The sequence below is a fragment of the Onychomys torridus genome, chromosome 18 (assembly GCF_903995425.1).
Source record: "Onychomys torridus chromosome 18, mOncTor1.1, whole genome shotgun sequence".
Classification (NCBI taxonomy): domain Eukaryota; kingdom Metazoa; phylum Chordata; class Mammalia; order Rodentia; family Cricetidae; genus Onychomys; species Onychomys torridus.
Window position 1 is genome coordinate 14,012,600 of NC_050460.1, and position 19,304 is coordinate 14,031,903.

At 36.7% G+C, this 19,304-nt stretch overlaps 1 pseudogene; it reads right to left on the reverse strand.

Annotated features, from left to right (window-relative positions):
• Positions 1-10,656: 10,656 nt before the first annotated feature.
• On the reverse strand, positions 10,657-19,106 carry LOC118569852 (annotated as a pseudogene).
• Positions 19,107-19,304: the final 198 nt, after the last annotated feature.

Consider the following 19,304-nt stretch of genomic DNA (forward strand, 5'->3'; position numbering starts at 1 on the left):
AGTACCTGGTGAAACATTTTGAAATACATTTAAGTATTTAAGGAAAGTCAAAAGTAGTGATACAAATGCAGGGATATTTTAAAGCCCAGACACTGAGATGTCACTATAAAGAAAAAGTAGTCCTTTTCTTTAAATAAAATTTCAAAAATATGAGTTGCCAAAATATGACTTGGTTGTAAGCAATTGTGAGAGTTGTGTGTTCATTTTCAGCTCATGGTAGGAAGGATGCTTCCAGGTCAGATTTAATGTAAAAGGTCCTTCTTAAGAAGAGCACTGCTGAGTGGTGGTGAGGCACGCCTTTATTCCCAGCACTCGGGAGGCAGAGCCAGGACTACCAAGTGAGTTCCAGGAAAGGTACAAAGCTACACAGAGAAACCCTGTCTTGAAAAACAAAAAAAAAAAAGAAGAAGAAGAAGAAGAGCACCAATCTATGTGTTTTAATTGATGCAGCAAGATGACCTTTAGATCACAATAGACAGATAGTAAAAATGCTTACTATCATTGTTTCCACAAAGATGTAAGGTGATAGAATGTAGGCTCCACTTTCACTTTATACACACACACACACACACACACACACACACACACGCGCGCGCGCGCGCGCGCACACACTTAAGTGTTAACACCTAGTTTGCTCAGATGTTAAATAGCATTTGAGGCCTGTCACGTCTGATGTCTCTGCATTGCCTCCTGAAATGTTTCTACTGATATACTTGAGAATTGCCTTATAACTTTGTTCTGTTGCATAAAAACCTCTTCAAATTGTAAGCCCACGGAACATGGAATTTGGGATGATCTAAATCTGCACTCCTGGGCTATGGTCACTCTTCCTTGCCTCTAGAATAAACTATCCCATTTCCTTTGCGATGAGAACTGTATTTTATTTATAGAGATGAAATAACACCTACATGGCAGTTGAATTTATTTAAATGAAAATTTGTGTAATTTTAAAACAATGTCTTCTCCCCCTTTTTTTTTTTTCTTCTGTTTTTGGCCACTTATAGAAGTAGTGTCATTAAGAGCACATCTTCCATAAAAAAGGAAAAAAGAAAGGAAAAGAAAAAACAAACACTGTCATGTGTGTGAATGATACTGTGCTCTGCTAGCATATTTGAGGTCTTGGATAAAATCTCAAAGACAGAGGAATAAAAATTAAATAAAGAGGAAAATAACTATGTATGATTAAGATCAATAACAGTACAACTGTCACGAAGAAATGGAAAATAAAAATAAGACAAAGATGACATCATAAAACACCAGAACATTCTCAAAAGTAATACAATATGCTGTATTTCATAAGTCAATCAAAGAAACAAAATAAATTTAGCTAAAGTATACAATTAATTAAAACATAGTCATAAAAAGAACTAAGATGATATATACATGTAAGCAAAATTATATAGAGTACCTATTAAATGTGCTTAATTTAATTAATGATATGAACACTCAACTGGATGTGAATAACATGTCACCACTACTAAACAAGGATAAATCCTTAGTAAGTGAATGAAAACTGATATCATATGCCAGCATTAGTTCAAAGAAACTTGGAGGGCCCATTTTAAGGTATGACAAATAATATTTCAAGCAGAGAACACCATTAACAATTTTAAGCCATTTTATAATATTAAAATATTTACTAAGAGAAAGTGAAGGCAGAGTAGTCAGCCTTGAAAGCTTATACACACAAATGACAAAATGCACCAAGCAATTTGTGTTTAATATATTCATGCACACATATACATGCACCTGTATATGTGTGTAATGAATGTAATTAAAGAAAAGAGGCTGTGAACTTCAATGTGGGGGATGGGAAGGTTCAGGTGAAGGAAGCTGGGAGGAGCTGGAAGGGAGACAAGGAGTGACAAAATGATGTCATTCTATTTGAATTAAAAACAGGAAGAGCTGAAAAATCTGGACATTCATCTATCTACTTACAGGGATTCAAATTATAGGAACAAAAAGCTACTACAACTATACAGAGAAAATAATCTCAAATTAAAATTAGTGATATTAGTTGTCAACAATTAATGAATTATGTAGGCATTTTATGTGAAACACGATTGTAGATAAACAGTCTTAATAAACAAGAAACATAGCCACAGAGTTAAAAGCCCAAGAGTTCAGGGCGGTAGCTAAGAGCTGATACTAAAAAACCTTTCTTACCCTTCACTGCCACTATTGTCCTTCCCCTCAGAAAGAGACCTACTTCCTGTGTATCTGTCTTTTTATTGACTTTCTGTTCTTCCTTCTCATTGGTTGTAAACCCAACCACATGACCTCCTCGTCACTGCCTGTCTATACAGACCTCCAGGTCTTCTAAGGTTGGTATTGAGATTAAAGGTATGTGTCTCCATGCTGGCTGTATCCTTGAACACACAGAGATCTACCTGTCCTGTGATCTGGGTTAAAAGTGTGCACCACCACTGCCTGGCTTCTGCTATGGCTTGCTATTAGCTCTGACCTGCAGGCAACTTTATTTATTAACATACAAATAAAAGCACATTTTAGTACAAATGAAATATCACCATACACGATGAAACCATTTTTTGAAAATTCTTAAATCATGAAGCCCCCACCCCAGGAGACTTTCAGAATGTGCATTTTCAAGGGAATAGAGCAACTGAAGCAGTCAGCTGAAGGTCAGAGTTCCTGCTGTATGTTGTGCATCTTGTAATAATGCAAAGATTTCAAAATGGAATTTAAAACCAACACTAAATTTAGAATATATAAAGATTTAGTAGATACTTTCTAAAACAAATATGTGTTATTGAGGGAGCACTTTAGAATGCTCAATGTAATTATTAATTTGCTTTCAAGTTAAATGTCAGCATCATACCTACTAGAATGTGTAAAAGTAAGGAATGACTGAACTTACTTCAAAAGACAATGTAGGAAACATAACCCTATACATACTGAGGGAGTGTAAAAATCTTAAACATTGAAAACAGAACTGGCAAGAAGGCTCAGCATGTAAAGCTACTTGCCACCAAGCATGATCTTTGGGACCTCCACTTGTATGCCATGCTATGTGAACACAGGTACAATACACACAGAGAGAGAGAGAGAGAGAGAGAGAGAGAGAGAGAGAGAGAGAGAGAGAGAGACAGAGACAAAGACAGACACAGACACAGAGATGAAATAAATGTAGAAAACAGTTGGTAGTTTATTTTAAAAGTTACATGAATATTACCATACACCACAACTATTTTCTAAGAAGTTACTTAAGAACAATAAAAGCAAACGCATGCTCACATGAAGTCCTTATAGAAATGTTCATAGTACTTCTACTGCAATACCAAACACTCAGAAACAATCTACCTATTCTTCAAGAGACACACAGAAGTATATATTCCAGTGTGGCTATACAATGGTTTACTTGTCAGTTCTCAAACTAAGTGGTGTACAGATACAAGAGGCAGCATGGATGGACATTCAAGTTAGGCTTAGGTGCACCTCTTTTCCAGACCAGACACTGAATCGCACTTCTGTGTGGCAGTTTATATGCAGCACTGGTTCCTCCAGCTGATGAAGCATCCGTAATCATACTCATCCCCATTACAGTAGATTCCACATTGCTCTCACTTTTTCACATCTCTCTAGTCTATGGTTTAGTAACATGTGACTTCTGGCTGAAATCAAGAAAAAGAAAGACATGAAAATGGAAGGAAACTCCCTGGAAAGAGAAAGGAAGTGAATGCATGTATAAAAATGTGCCTGACCATGCATGAAAACGTCACCATGAAACCCATGCATAAGTCACATTTCTTTGATTTCTATGTCTAAACAAATACACATAAAAACACGAAGTTACAGATATGTTATTTTATTCGAGTTGACACAAATGTTCTGATGAGGAAATAATGGGTTCTGAGAAAAGGAGCAACTGTTGATTTATTTTTCACAATTAAGCAGTCATCTGGGGGATGGATGAAGCTACACGTATCTTGCTTGCCCCTCGCAATCCTGGGGTACCTGGATGTACCTTTTATATTCTCCATTTACTCAACTGACTTATTTGCCCACTCACTTACTAAAACAATATTTATACTTTTACAAGTTTGTAACATTACATTTTATCATTTTAAAAGCAAATGCCATTGTTTTCCATAGCTTTGCAAAAGGCTTTGCTGTTCATTCCAGAGACTTCCTTGTTTTTAATTATTAACGTTTTTAAGACTGATTTTTTTAATTTAAAATAGATTTTCTCTCATACAATACATCCCAACCACAGCTTCCCCTCCCTTCACTCCTCCTAGCTCCTCCCACCTCCCCTCTCCCCACAACCACACCTTCTCCATTTTCTCTTTAGAAAAAAGCAGGCCTCCAAGAGATGATGGCCAAACAGAACAAAACAAACAAGATAGACTAGATATTGTAACTGGAATTCTTGTTTGATAACTATTTTGTTACATATAATTTTACTATATTTATTTTGTTAAACATAATTTTTTAATTAGACAAAAAGGGAAAGTGCTGTGGGATGTCTTTTATATGCTGTGAATATATGTGTTGCTCACATTGTTTTATAAATAAGCGGCTTTGGCCTATGGCAAGGCAGCTTAAGAGGCAGCCTGGAAATCTGAGTACAGATACAGAGAGAAGAAGGGCAAGGTTGAGGGAGATGCCAACCTGCCCATCTAAAGAGTAACATGTAATGAGGCACAGGTAAAGCCACAGAACACAGGGTGATACATAGATTAATAGAAATGGGTTGAGTTCAGTTATAAGAACTAACTAGCAAAAGTCTTGAGCTATAGGCCATTAATTTGTAATTAATATTAAGCCTCTGAGTGATTATTTTATAAGGGCTGTGGGACTGTGGGTGGGAGAGATTTGTCTGGACTGTAGGGCTGGATGGGACTGGAAGCCATATCAGAATAGAAAGGAGGGTTGCTATGACTTAAGTTTGTCCCCTAGAGTTCACATGTAGGAGACAGTACTCAGCGAGACAGTGTTGGAAAGTGAAACTTGTATAAATTGCGGAGGTCAGCAGGGATCCAAATGGATTAGCGCCTTTTTACCTGGAGTGTTTTCATGATTTTGAGCAGTTTCTAACACAGACTGGTTTGGTATCACTCCTCTTTCTGCCTGCAACACATGCCATTCCACCTTCCACATCAATGAATAAATAAAATGTCCTTGGCCAATGGTAGTCTATTTAACTTTGTACTTTACTACTTGTTTTGTATAAATGACTCAGTATCTAGATAGCTCAGGGATCTAGGATAAAACCAAATAATACTGGCATAAAAAATAGTAGTGATAAAATGACCCCTAGTGACATTCTGCTATAATCATAGAACAATGTCTTTTTCATCCATCATCAGAGAAGCTTCCTCCTGCATCAGATTGGAAAAAATACAGAAACCTCAAGCCAGAAATTATTCAGAGAGAGAGAGAGAGAGAGAGAGAGAGAGAGAGTCAAAGAGAGAGAATCAGAGAGAGAGAGACAATCCTTAGTATTCTTATGAATATTCATTAGTTAAGATGCATGCAAAAAAAGGTACGATGCTATATAAACATGATACATAAGGATGTTCCTGTGAAGTGGCTGAAATTAACGTACATATATCACATTAAAATCAAAAGAGGTGTCTGGCAGAAGGACACAGTATTCCTTCACTCATTCATTCTTCAGTACCTCTTGTAAACTACTAGAGAAACAGGGCTGATGATAACCAATTTTGATGAAAAGAGAAAAACTTCAAATTCTGATTTGGTATCTCTATAAAGAAGATACATTTCAGGAAGCACTCTAGAAGTCTTTGCCATAAATGTGCTTGAAGGGTACAGTAACCATTATTTGTCAGAGTCCTGACTGAACCTTCACAGGAACACCTTGCAGGCAATTAAGAGTTAAAAACCCAGTACACCTGATTAAATGCTAGTGTCTCATGTTCTTCATGGATTGGGTTCGTCATCATCTCAGGAGAAATACCATCTCTCTTATATATGCATATATAGTGTGTGTGTGTGTGTGTGTGTGTGTGTGTGTGAATATGTCTTTCTGCTTGATACCACATGACTTTTCTGTTAAGGACTTTTGTCTTAGTCTCATGATTCTCTCGGAAAACAGAGGCAGAATTGAAAATGTGTAGAGATAGGTTTAGGAAGCCATGTGCTCCTGCAAGGTGTGTGCTGACACTAAGACAGAAGACTAAGTTCATTGAGAAGATAGACCTTGGACAATATGCTCTTCCAGAATAAAATAGCCATGGGGGATATCTTTAGATAGTCTATTGTAATAAATTAGACAAATTTTGTGAAAATTTAAAAGGTATTATCTAATAAAGTATGTAAGCAATGTTTGTAGTATAAAAATTGCTAAGAAATCAAAGCTAGAATACTCAAATGTGTTTGTCTTTATTTCACTTTTGGATTGACAGTAAAATTTGACTTTAAATGAAGCATTGGTAGTCAGTGTCTCAGCTTTATGTAACAAACTTCTAATTATAATGCCTTAGTGACCACATTGACTCCTAGATTTATTTTACCAAGAAGTAAATTGCTTAAACATGTATACTCAATATAAGTATCATCTGAAAAAATGAGTAAGTGTAAATGCAATCGACACAGAAACTTGTTTTTTAATATTTAATGAAAACTAGCCATACCCCATAACTAGCTCTCCATTTGTTATATCCTGTGTAAAGTTAACAAAGTATGCCCTATATTTTTTAGGGACTATAAAGTGTAGTTTATAATAATTTTCCACTTCAGAGCACTGTGTGCAATCACATGAAATGATAATATCCATATATATTGTAGTTTATGGTTTACAAATTAGTTTTTTCTTTTTCCTTAGGATAGACGATTTATAGGTTTGTGGCTGGTTAAACTAATCTTTTAACTTAATGATTTTTCACTTTTAGTTTTATAGAAACCATCCTTTAAAAAAGAAAACCTCACATGCTTTAATTTGTAACTAGGTTGTTCTAGGTCTTGTGCTTAATGGGAACAGAAAATAAATATTGGTGAATGCAGGTGAGCAACTGTCTGTAAGAGTTGGAAAGAAGAAACTAAGTCTAGGTTAGTTGTCAAGGAGTTTGGTAGAGGATAGAATTTACACAGGCTAGAGAATACCATTAAAAAATAATAAGATGAGAGAGTTCTTAGATAAGGTAGTTGAGAACAATTGGACTAATCAAGAAGTAAAACACATAAAGTGACAGAATTTTCAAATTTATTTTGCGTCATGCCCAATACAAAGCTATATGCATCACTATGAGAATATGTGACAAAGGGCCTTTGTAAATCAGGTCATGTCTAGTTGACTTTCTGTTTTTTAAAGATTCCACCACAGCATTTAATCTAGTTAATAATTCCAGATCTTTGCCATCTCCACTCCTAGCTATTCTCATTTTTCCCCTTTCAGTAACCCATTTTGAAGAGACATCCTAAGGCTTTTGCACTGTGTGAGCTTAGCGGCCAGAATCAATGTCTGTGCATTATACTACTCCCAATGAACAAAGACACAGTCCCCATGCTATGAGAAATCACCAACACATTGACTGAAACTAGCTGCTCTCCTCTCCTACCAATTCAAAATATCACCATATTTCAACACAACCAGTGCTTTTCTATCTTCTCCACATAATCACTTCTAAAATCTATTCTGTCTTTAGAGGTTCATATACACAGAACTAAGTGAACAATCCAACTCAGGTTTGTTCCAGTGACTATTTGCTTTCAATAAATGACAATACTTAATTGATGAGTGGCCAGACAAGAAATCTTAGAATAATTTTTGTCTCCCTCGTTGTCAACCTCTAATGAACTCCAGTTTCTTCTACCTAACATGTCAAGCATATAACTCAGCCTTTGTACTTTCACGAGTGTGTGTGTGTGTGTGTGTGTGTGTGTGTGTGTGTGTGTATGATGTGCACCTGCATAAGTAAATGGGTTTGTGCATATGGTTACACACATGCACACCTAAGGAAGAACATTAGATGTCTTCCTCTGTAATTTCCTTATTCCCTGAGGAAAAGTCTTTATTTAGCTGAATCTGCAACTCACCTTTCAGTAAACTGGCAGACTGGAAATCTCCCAGACTGCTTGACTCTGCACACAATGCTGGGGTTACAACCACAGATATCTATGCTTAGTATTCAATTCTGATATAAATAGAAAATACACAAAAGATTTCCTAAATATCCTCTTCAAGTTTCTAGCCCTTTTGTCTTGAGTGAAGACTTACGGTAGTGGCTTCCATGTACAATTGTGAGGGATTTGATTTCTCTCAATGGAGTACTAAAGGGTGAGTAGACTCCCAGATTTGCTAGGACAGCCTGAGTTAAATGTGAAGATGGCTCCATTTTTGTCTGGAGAACTTTTAACCATCTTCAACTTCTTGATAGTTCCTAACAAGCTGAATTCTGATGTTCCCTATACAGATGGCATATTACATCTCTCTATTCTAGTATAAAGCTTGTGGTAGTAATAACTCAGTAATGGGTTAGGTAAAATTGCAAATATTCATTTTAAAATAATAATTTAATGTCTTCCTTAATGTAATGTATATACTCATTGCAGAAAATGAAGTTTATTTGTCGCGCCCGCCTCGACCAGCAAGGAAGACGCGACACCGGGATCCTTCTCATCACAGTTTATTCAGACCTTTGATTAGTTGCATTGTGTCTCTCTCCCCGGGGCAAGCCTCTCCCAGCACCTAAGTAGGGATGGGCTGCCAACCCCAGGCAGCCACGTGGGCACTGTCCACAGGTTCACGCATATGCCAGCAGCACACGAATCCAGCCATAGCCAAATAAGGAACTGTTTACCATAAAGAGTGTTTGCCATCGGGAAGGCAGAGGGTAGAAGCCAGAGCCATCTTTAGGGTGCGGCTACACGCGGCTCTCTACATTATTTTTTCTGGAATTATCAATATATTTTCAGCTAATATACACCAATATAATTAAGTTTTGAATAGATAATTATTCTTATAAGACACAGAAATGTTATTACTGACCACATTGCCAATGTTTGTAATATTTTTGTTTCCATTTAAAGTTTTAATTTCTGTGAGAATGGGTGCTTTGTGTCAACATGTTTCATTCCTCAAAGGAGATGTTTGTCGCCATATGTAGGCATTTTGATTTTTATCTTTAAAGAAATGAGTGCTGTTGGCATCTAATGGGTAAAAGCCCAGTATGCTATGACATGTGCTGCCTGTTGACATGCAATGTAACATGTAGCTCTTCTAAAGAGAATTATCCAGACCACAATACCAAAAGTGCCAAGGCAGAAGGAGCTTGCTGCAAATGACTACCATAAGATAAAATACTTTTCAGTGTATGTGTTATAGGAGAGCACATGAGTTCATCTGACTCTTTAAAGATATTAAAATCTGGAAAAGGAAAAGACTCAAAAAGCTCCAATGTGTGCTTAGAAAATAATCACTTCAGGATGGAACTCAAGTATTAATTGAATTAAAATACTGAAAATTGATCTCTCTCAATCTCTCTCTCTCTCTCTCTCTCTCTCTCTCTCTCTCTCTCTCTCTCACACACACACACACACACACACACACACACACACACACACATTGCAGTATAACCTCTGAAGTGGCAGCTTATTTCTACCACGTGTGGCACTGGTGTAAATAATGTCTAATATATACTTGCTCACACTTGTTATCTATTTTTGGATACAGGAATGAACTCACAGATAGGCAACAATAAAATAAATTATTTACTTCCTATCTCTTTATGACTCAAATTCTAGTCCATGTGTATGTTGCTAATAATTTCCCTTTCCATTAATTAATTTGCCAAAGCCTATTCTATTTTATTGAGTGAGTGAATGTTTCACAAGAATTTTGATTTGATACAAATTGTTAAATTGTAATGCTATGCCAATAATAAAAAATGGAAATTTTGGGTAGATATTGTATGGGTTTATTTTGTAGCATTACAGGACAGAATATTGTTACACTCAGAGGCAGGAAAGAAAGTGAGGCTGAAAAAGTGAAAAGTGAAGATGAGTGTTCCTTCCTTCATTATGTCTATCTCCTCTTGCAATCTCTGCTCTTCGGAATAAAGAAGAGATTAAAGTAGTGAGCATAGTATATATTTTGATACAAATAATTATGTCTACATTCTCCTTTCTGAAATGCCCCTCATCCTTTTTGATTCAAACCTCTCTCCACTAAATAAACATGAGTAGACACTAGTTGTGATGTGAATTTTCTCTGCTATGTTGTTCCTATGCCTTAGTTAGTCTCTCTCTTAAGCCCTTTGTATCTCATGAGAATGATCTGTGTTCTCAACATCTAGTCTCCAAGCTTAGGAGTTCATACATTTTCTTGTGGGTAATAAATTAACCATGCATATCTACTGGAAGTCTGCATCTCAGAGATACATGTCCTTTCTATGTCTTGGGATTTCCCATCATCTTACTATGTTGACTACCATAAGACACAAAACTCTGAGTACTGTTCAAGTATTATATTGCATTATATGGATTCAGTTTTTTTCTGAATGTACCAATTAATATGTGAACTAGAACCACTTCTGAATGATTCAGGATTAAATTTTATTTAATTCTTTTTGCTTTACAAAGACACACATATCTTGAAAGTTTTGCTGGGAAGACTTAATTAGATTTGTTCTTCCTCTTGGGTTATGTGGATCTTTTCATCCACCATCTTCAATTCTAGATGCAGCAATGAGTTCCAGGTCTTATGCAGAAAGCAATCCTAAATTCATTTTCAGAGCACTGGGTTTTACAGTGACCTTTACTCGTTATGCATTCCCTCCTCAAATCCAAGCTACCATATTCAGGATACCTCTTTTTGGCTGCAAGAAGGAAAGAACGGCTGGCATTAGGAAACTATATATAACATACAGAGAAAGTTCTAGAGACAAAAGATTATAGTGTGACCATTCTCCAGTGCTGGAGAAAATTTGAGTGAATTCATTGTTGCGTTATAGGAAAGATATTCTAGACTTCAGAAAGTGTCTTGGGGCTAAGGAGGTGTTCATAAATGACTGGGTGATGACCCAGGAAAAGTTCTTGAAGACAATTGTAGCTGAAGTTATCCTGTTCCTGCCCAGCTTCCACAGCCCTCAGACCCAAGTAAACACAAAGACTTATACTATTTATACTGTTTGGCCTAATGGCTCAGGCTTCTTGCTATCAGTTCTTATACCTTAAATTAACCCATTTCTATTAATCTATATGTTGCCACGTAGCTCAGGGCTTACTGGTATGTTTACATGTTGCTTCTCATCACAGAGGCTGGCAGCATCTCCCTGCCTCAACCTTCCACTTCCCAGCATTCTCCTCCCTCTCTGTCCTGCCTTCACTTCCTGCCTGGCTACTGGCCAATTAGCATCTTATTTATCAATCAATCAATCATCCACAGCAGACAATCATAAAAGTGGGTCATGATTTATGTTCTGTTTGGCTTTCTTTCTGCAGCTATCCATAGAATTAAGGATGCCCTATTCTGCTTTCATAATCAACCTAAGCCTTATGCCTTATGAGTCATTACTGAAAATTATTACTAAAATTCATTGTGACTTAATTTTATTGTTCAAAAGTATTTAAAATTAGGCAATGATAAACAATTTGTTCAAATGCTCTCAAATTTCCTGGACGCTTTGTGATTTTCTTTCCCAAATATATGAACTAAATTATATCTATATGTTAAAAAAGCATTGATCAAAGAGAAAAGGGAAGGAGAGTGAGAGGGAGGGAGGCTGATAAGAGAGGGAAACACACACACACACACACAGAGAGAGAGAGAGAGAGAGAGAGAGAGAGAGAGAGAGAGAATATGCATCCATTTTTCACCCTTATGGGATTACCACAACACTTCTGAAATATAGTTGTTTGAAAAGGCATTCTTCAGATTTTTGTTTGTTGTGTTAATCTTGGTAAGAATGAAGTATGCGGGGTTGGGGATTTAGCTCAGTGGTAGAGTGCTTGCCTAGCAAGCGCAAGGACCTGGGTTCGGTCCTCAGCTCTGGGAAAAAAAAAAAAAAAAAAAGAATGAAGTATGCATAGGACCCAAATCTACCATGCCACCTTTTTATGGTGTACGATTCCATTGACACACACTTACTTACACATTGTATATAAAAGCTTTCATATTTCAATGACAGTTGAGCTTATAGGCTGCATAAAACCTGGAATATTTACTTACTTTATTTGTAGGTAAAAAGCAGTTTACTAATTCCTGCTTTCCTTCAATTCCTTTTGAATCAAGGGAAAAAAAAGGATGAAAAATTTGTAGCTGGAGTCATGAGCAGATTCTACCAATACTGGTATTCTGCCATGGTGAACTTTGTCATGTCTTTGTCTAGAATTGCAAAATTAAAGTCTCTTTTTGGAAGAAAGGATTTTATGAAACTCAGGCTGACTTCAGAATTGCTTTGTATCTAAGGATGGACTTGAATTCCTGATTTCCCTGAATCTGCCTCCCCAGTGTTGGGATTACAGAGGCTTTCTACTATATCAGGCTGTTATTTTCTATGTCATAGGAATAACTTTTGGGAGTTATGGCAGGCTCTAGGATAGGCTTCTCTTCCTAAACAAATTTGTGGTTGAGGAAAAATTTGTCTTGAGGAGCTCGTTATGTGCATTTCAGGGTTTTTTTTTTTTAAGCACCTATTCTGAAAACAGTTGCTAGTAGTATAGGCTATGACAAATGTTCTCCAAGTATTTCTTTTCTTTTCTTTCTTTCTTTCTTTCTTTCTTTTTTTTTTTTTTTGGTTTTTCAAGACAGGGTTTCTCTGTGTAGCTTTGTGCCTTTCCTGGAACTTACTTGGTAGGCCAGGCTGGCCTCAAACTCACAGAGAGCCGCCTGCCTCTGCCTCCCTAGTGCTGGGATTAAAAGTGTGTGCCACCACCGCCCAGCTCCAAGTATTTCTTAATGTCTTCTCAGGTGCAATGTCACCCCTAATAATAGTGTTCTAATAATACTGTGAAAAGACAAATAACCCCTTGTCTTCAAATGTGTGAACCACATATTATCCTTTCTCTGAAGCATCTTATGACTCTCAGAAGATTCCCTCTCCTTTACTTTCTCATGAAAGAACCATTTATACTATTATAATAGCTTCAAATGATAGAAAATTTCTTTAAATAGTATGTGAATCTCAATTAATATAAAAATAAACATGTACAGAATTATCCCCCAAATAATTCTTTCACCTACAACTTCTTTTTGTTTTTATTTATTTGTGTGTTTGTTTTATTCTTTGGATTACCTTGAATTTTTGCAGGTATCAGGGAAAGAAAGACAATGTGATCTCTTTGATACAAAAAATATGCTGTTCTGCATTCATAACATATGTAAGATTTAAATAAAAATACCCATTCATAATAAAAATTTTTCCAATTTGTCAGAAAAAAATTAAAAGAGTGGAGCAATAAGAAGTATCCCATTTCTAGACTTCACATGTATTTATAGTGTCTAGAAAATGCAGAAGAAAACTAAGTCACACAAATGGAAATTCCTGGCATAGTAATCTTAAGAACAATAATTTCTGGTAGTATAAAGATACTTTATATTTCTGTGTCATGTAAATAATATTTAAGTTTAGACATTCAGAGATTGGAGAGGGTCAAACACTGTATTTAACACATATAGGACTACTATACTCTGGACAGCTGTGGTTATCTGCCCAGACCTAGGAAAGTTCGAGCCACTCAATAGCCCTGAATGAAGCCCAACTATTAGCTGAGGAGCTGCTGACAGTTCATGGTTTCTGAGGGGAATGTTTTTTAAGGGTGTAGTCTCTGGTTGGTTGGTTATACTCTGGTGGAAGTCTCCACACCCAAGAGTACATGGAGATCACTAATTTCACCGAATGGGTTATAGTTTACTTTTACGTTTGTATGCGTGCCTCTGTAATAGTAGTTTGTGTGTACCGCATATATGAATGTTACTATAGAGGCCAGAACAGAACATTAGATCTCCTAGAGTTGGGGTTGTAGGTGGTCTTGGGCTGCCTATTCTGGGTGCTCAGAACTGAGGAGCTGAACTCAGGTTCCCTTTAAGAACAGTAAACATTTGTAAGCACTCTGCCATCTCCTCAGCACCAGTGCTCTATGTTTGTAGTGAATTTCATTCTCTTATCATAGATAGGATGTGGGATATAAAGTGATAGTAAGCCTGTTAATTTTCTTTCTTAAATTTTTTTATAATATATCTCTCCTGATATTGAAAAAATAGCATCCAGACAGAGTGACAGTTATTGTGTTTCATATTATTTTTGTCTATATAATAAGAGTTCTCTGTAGGTTTAGATTGTGTATAATTTCAAAAAGAGTATACCCTTTAGAAATAAAAGAAAAATACATAAAACTATTGACACACAATATAATTAATGCTATTCTGTCATCTAAGTGATTTATAATTTCCAAGCCTGTATTCAATATAAATTTTACATTTTGTTGAAGGAATGGATAAGTAACTCTGGTTATTAGTAAGGGCACCTGAAGACATATATTGTAAAAAGATATAGGCTTGAAATATACTTACATAGTTATTTACTGGTGTTAATTAGTGTTAATTGCAAAAAATATAGTAATATGACCTATTATGTACTGGAGGCCATATGAAACCTGGGGATTGTAAAGGTTATTAGGCTAGACTGTCTAAAATGAATGAAGAATTGGGTTAATTTATTAATATAAAAATAAATAATTACAGTGAAGCCAGCATTCTTATTTTGCTTTTTTTTTTCAGTTAATTCATGTGTATCATCACTTCATAAGAAGACCAATATCATACTGTTTACCTGCTGGGATAAAATAGACTACAGGGAAAATTTTTAACAAAATACAGTAGATGGTAATGACAAGAAATACTTAAAAGAAAACCAAGAAAGAATGTAATTGGCTTGTAATTCTAAGAAGAGAATACTAGAAAGCATTTCACTAATTCTCTATTATTATAGAGTACAAAAATATAAGTTATATATTCTAACACTGAGTTATTAACACCTAACAGTTGATAATGCTCAACAATAGTTTTCCAAAAAAGGTATAAATCTATTAGGAATGAATACTAAATATATATTTCTGTGTAAACATAATGGGATGAATATTTTATTTTTAAACTTTCTAATCATTTTAGATTTCAACATATTGGATTCTGAACACAGTGGAGCCCAATCTTACTGTGTCATATCCTGAGAATGCATATTATCCATAAGTGGAAAGAAATTAATATTAATACCATATCATTGACTAAATGACATTTCTTCATGTCTCACCAGGTTTCCCACTAGTAACTATTTTCTGTTGCAATTCAAAAATTTAACAGTCAAACTAGTAGAACAATATTTTCATTCTTACTTTAAAAAATATTTTTAAGAAACAGCAACTGATGCCTTCGAAAATCCATTTCTACAAACACCCTTGACCAATGCTTACATATTACCTGGTAAAACTGTGACCCAAAAGAGCAGAATAAAGAGAAAGAGATGAATCTTCATAGTGTAGTTTCTTAGGCAAGAAGTGACAGCAGACCTTCTTTTGAAAGTCAGTTTATTTTGCAATCAGGATGCAATGACCACTTTTATTTATAGATCTTCCTGGAAAGGACTTTTAACTACTGAAGCTTATAAAAACCATAACTATTTGTATGTGTGGGTGAATTGTGCCATTTTCAAAGAACATAGTCCTAAAACTATTACTAGTAAATTTCCTCAGGAAATCAAAACCCACTTGGATTAATTTGGATGGAAATTCCTATTAAATAACTTTTTCTGAACTATTTCAATAAGTAATGTTTGTTTAAAATGATTGTAAAAAGAAAAATGTGGAAAATTATAGCTACATGGCATTCAGTATTATGATTTTTTGTTTGTTTTTGTTTTTTTATTTTCATTTTTTCTTACAGATTTTCTTTTTTTCTCCTTTTTATTTATTATATTTGTGTTTTAATTTTATACATCAGCCATAGGTTCCCCTGTCCTCCTGCCTCCCGCCCCCCCCCCCACCTTCCCCCCCAGCCCCTCCCTTCCATTCCCATCTCCTCCAGTGCCAAGACTCCCCAGGGGATTCAATTCAACCTTGTAGATTCAATACAGACAGGTCCAGTCCCCTCCCTCCAGGCTGAGCAAAGTGTCCCTGTGTAAGCCCAAGGTTCCAAACAGCCAGCTCATGCACTAAAGACAGGTCCTGGTCCCACAGCTTGGGTGCCTCCCAAACAGATCAAGCTATTCAATTGTCTCACTTATCCAGAGGGCCTGATCCACTTAGGGGCTCCACAGCTTTTGGTTCATAATTCATGTGTTTCCATTTGTTTGAATATTTGTTCCTGTGCTTTTCCAATCTTGGTCTCAACAATTCACATTCTTACAGTCCCTCCTCTTTCTCAACAATTGGACTCCTGGAGCTCCACCTGGGGCCTGGCTGAGGATCTCTGCATCCACTTCCATCAGTTATTGGATGAGAGTTCCAGCATGGCTATCTGATCACCAGACTAGGTCAGACCAGGCTATCTCTCCACCATTGCCAGTAGTCTACAGAGGATGTATCATTGTGGATTTCTGGGGACCTCTCTAGCACTTTGCTTCTTTCTGTTCTCATGTGGTCATTATTTCTCATGTTCTGTTATTCCTTGTTCTCCCTTTCTGTACTGAATCCACCAGGTTGAATTGAATCCCCAGGGGAGTCTTGGCCCTGGAGGAGATGGGAATGGAGGGGAAGGGCTGGGGGGAAGGTGGGAGCAGGGGCAGGGGCAGGATGGGGGAGGACAGGGAAACCCATGGCTGATGTATAAAATTAAAACACAAATATAATAAATAAAAAAGGAGGAAAAAAAATAGAAAACGGGACCCTAGGAAAGACACAGGGATCGCCCAATGACAGAGAAATGGATGAGATCTACATGAACAACCTGGATGAGAGTAGGGGGAAATGAAGGGCAAGGTTCAGGGTAAGAAAGGTTAGGGGAGCAGGAGATCCCAGTTTTATGATATTTGGTGCTAACTGTTCAAATATACCTATTATTAAATTATTCAGTGATATCTTGAAATTTTAGAGCTGGAGATTATGATCAAATTCTTGGGCTTTACTATTTAAAATAACTAGCGGCTTAGAGACCAAGTGATTGTTTCAGTTACAAGATGCAATCATTTATATATAATATGACCAGAAATTCTGTATTCACTGATGATTGTGGAGAAGACTTCCACACATTTTAATGGTAACTTATTAATTTTTAACAATTACCCATTCAATTTTAACCTCAAAATCTAATCTACTTACCATCATTCTTTTTATGGACCTGAAAATGATGTCAGATTCAATCTGCATGCTTTTAATATCTTTATTTTACATATGGTAAAATTAAATTGCTGTCAGTTGACCCAGCTTACAGAAGCTGATATTGTAAAACTAAAAGCAATAGATTCCCCTATCACAGGGTCAACTCAAGTAAAATACTGGCCTGTTGTTTTTAAACTTTACCTACTTAATAATTCCCAAGAGAGCTAGTTCAATCGAGATTTCAGAGCCCCCTCCCCAAATCTGATTTGGTAGATTGGAAATGGAGGTTCAGCATTTGCAGTTCGGTTAAGACTAAGAAATGTTATTACTATTGAAAGGGTATATATTACACTGGTCGACCCAATCCATACAGATAATAAATACATGATAGAAAGAATAGAACAGATTCATAAAGACTATGGAGCTGTTTGGAAATTTCCATCCAGCCTTTTCACCACAGATGAGAGAGGGGAAACAAAGATAGTTGAACTTACAAAAATTTGATGATAACACATGCAACAAATGTTTCAGGCTATAAAGTAACAATGGAAACTGTGGAATGAGGTCAAATGTCAAAAGGATTCAGATTCTGTGGAAGAATATTTTCTTCCTGAGAAAGAATAAAGTATGGAGAATTCACCATTGCTGAACTGGAGAAAAAGTTCATTGCTATTCTACTATGTAATATTTAATACATGGATATCATAGAGCATTGACATTTAGAATTCAATAGTAGACTTCTAGTTCCCTTCATTACTGGACACATGGGATATCATGAAAACATTTCTACTTTGGAAAGTAGTGTACTGGTATAGCCTGGGTAGAAAATATAGATGAATAAAGCCTGAATACCAGGACATTTGCCCCTTACCATTGGTTATATTTAATGGATTTACAAAGAAATCACATTCAGCCATCAACCAAATAGAACTGGGGTGAGGTTAAGATGTTAAAATAAATTTCATTCTAAGAGAAAAATTACTACAAGAATTAAAACATCATGTAATCATAAAGTATCAATCCATCAACAACACATCTATATGCATGCATATGCTAACATAGAATCCTCAAAATACACTGAGTATAGAACTGAATGTGACAAACTTGAATGAAGATTTGAAGAGGTCATGAATATAATGACACTTAGGGCACTAATACCTCACTTTTAATAATAAATTCTGTAAGTAGAATTGGTAAATAAAACATACTGACACATCTGTAGAATATTCAAACCATCAAAAGGCAAAACACCACACACACACACACACACACACACACACACACACATACACACAAGACAAAACACAACATATTCCTCTCCAGTGATCATGAAACATCTCTGAAGCTACCAATATACTAGGATACAAATGGTTACAAACAAGTTTTGAAATTAAAATTATGTATTTCTAATCAATTATGCATGTTTGAAATCAACATGTTGAGCTCCCATCCACTCCAGAACTCCCATCTGGACCAGAGGTGAGTGGCTGGGGTTATAGTCAGAGAGGCAACCGCCCCTGGGTCCCACACCTGGGCACCATCCTGGGAGGACTTGCCCAACTTGGCCCCAGTTTCCCAATCGGCAGGTCCTGTGGGAAGGCTCCACTTTTCCAAGACTGCAGGCAGACTCTGCAGTCTCCACACCCTGCCCCCACACCCATTTGCCCGAGAACCCAGACACTTCCTGAGACTCAGAGACCAGCCCCCAGCTCCCATCTGGCCCAGAACTCCCATCTGGACCAGAGACCTCAACGCCTTGCCCCCACACCCATCTGCTGGAAACCCAGCCACTTACGGAGACTTAGAGACCAGTGTCCAGCATTCCATCCTGCCCCAAGATCTCCCATCCGGATCAGAGAGCCCCCAGCTCCCATCTGCCCCAGAACTCCCATCTGGACCAGAGATTCCATTCTGTCCTAGAATTCCCATCTGGACAAGAGGAGCTCCCATCTGTACAAGATAAAGTGACTCCAGGGACTTCCTGAGACTCAGAGTCCAGCTCCCCAGCTCCTATCTGGCCAGCACTCTCATCTGGACCAGAGTTCCCATTTGGCCCAGAGCTTCCATCTGGA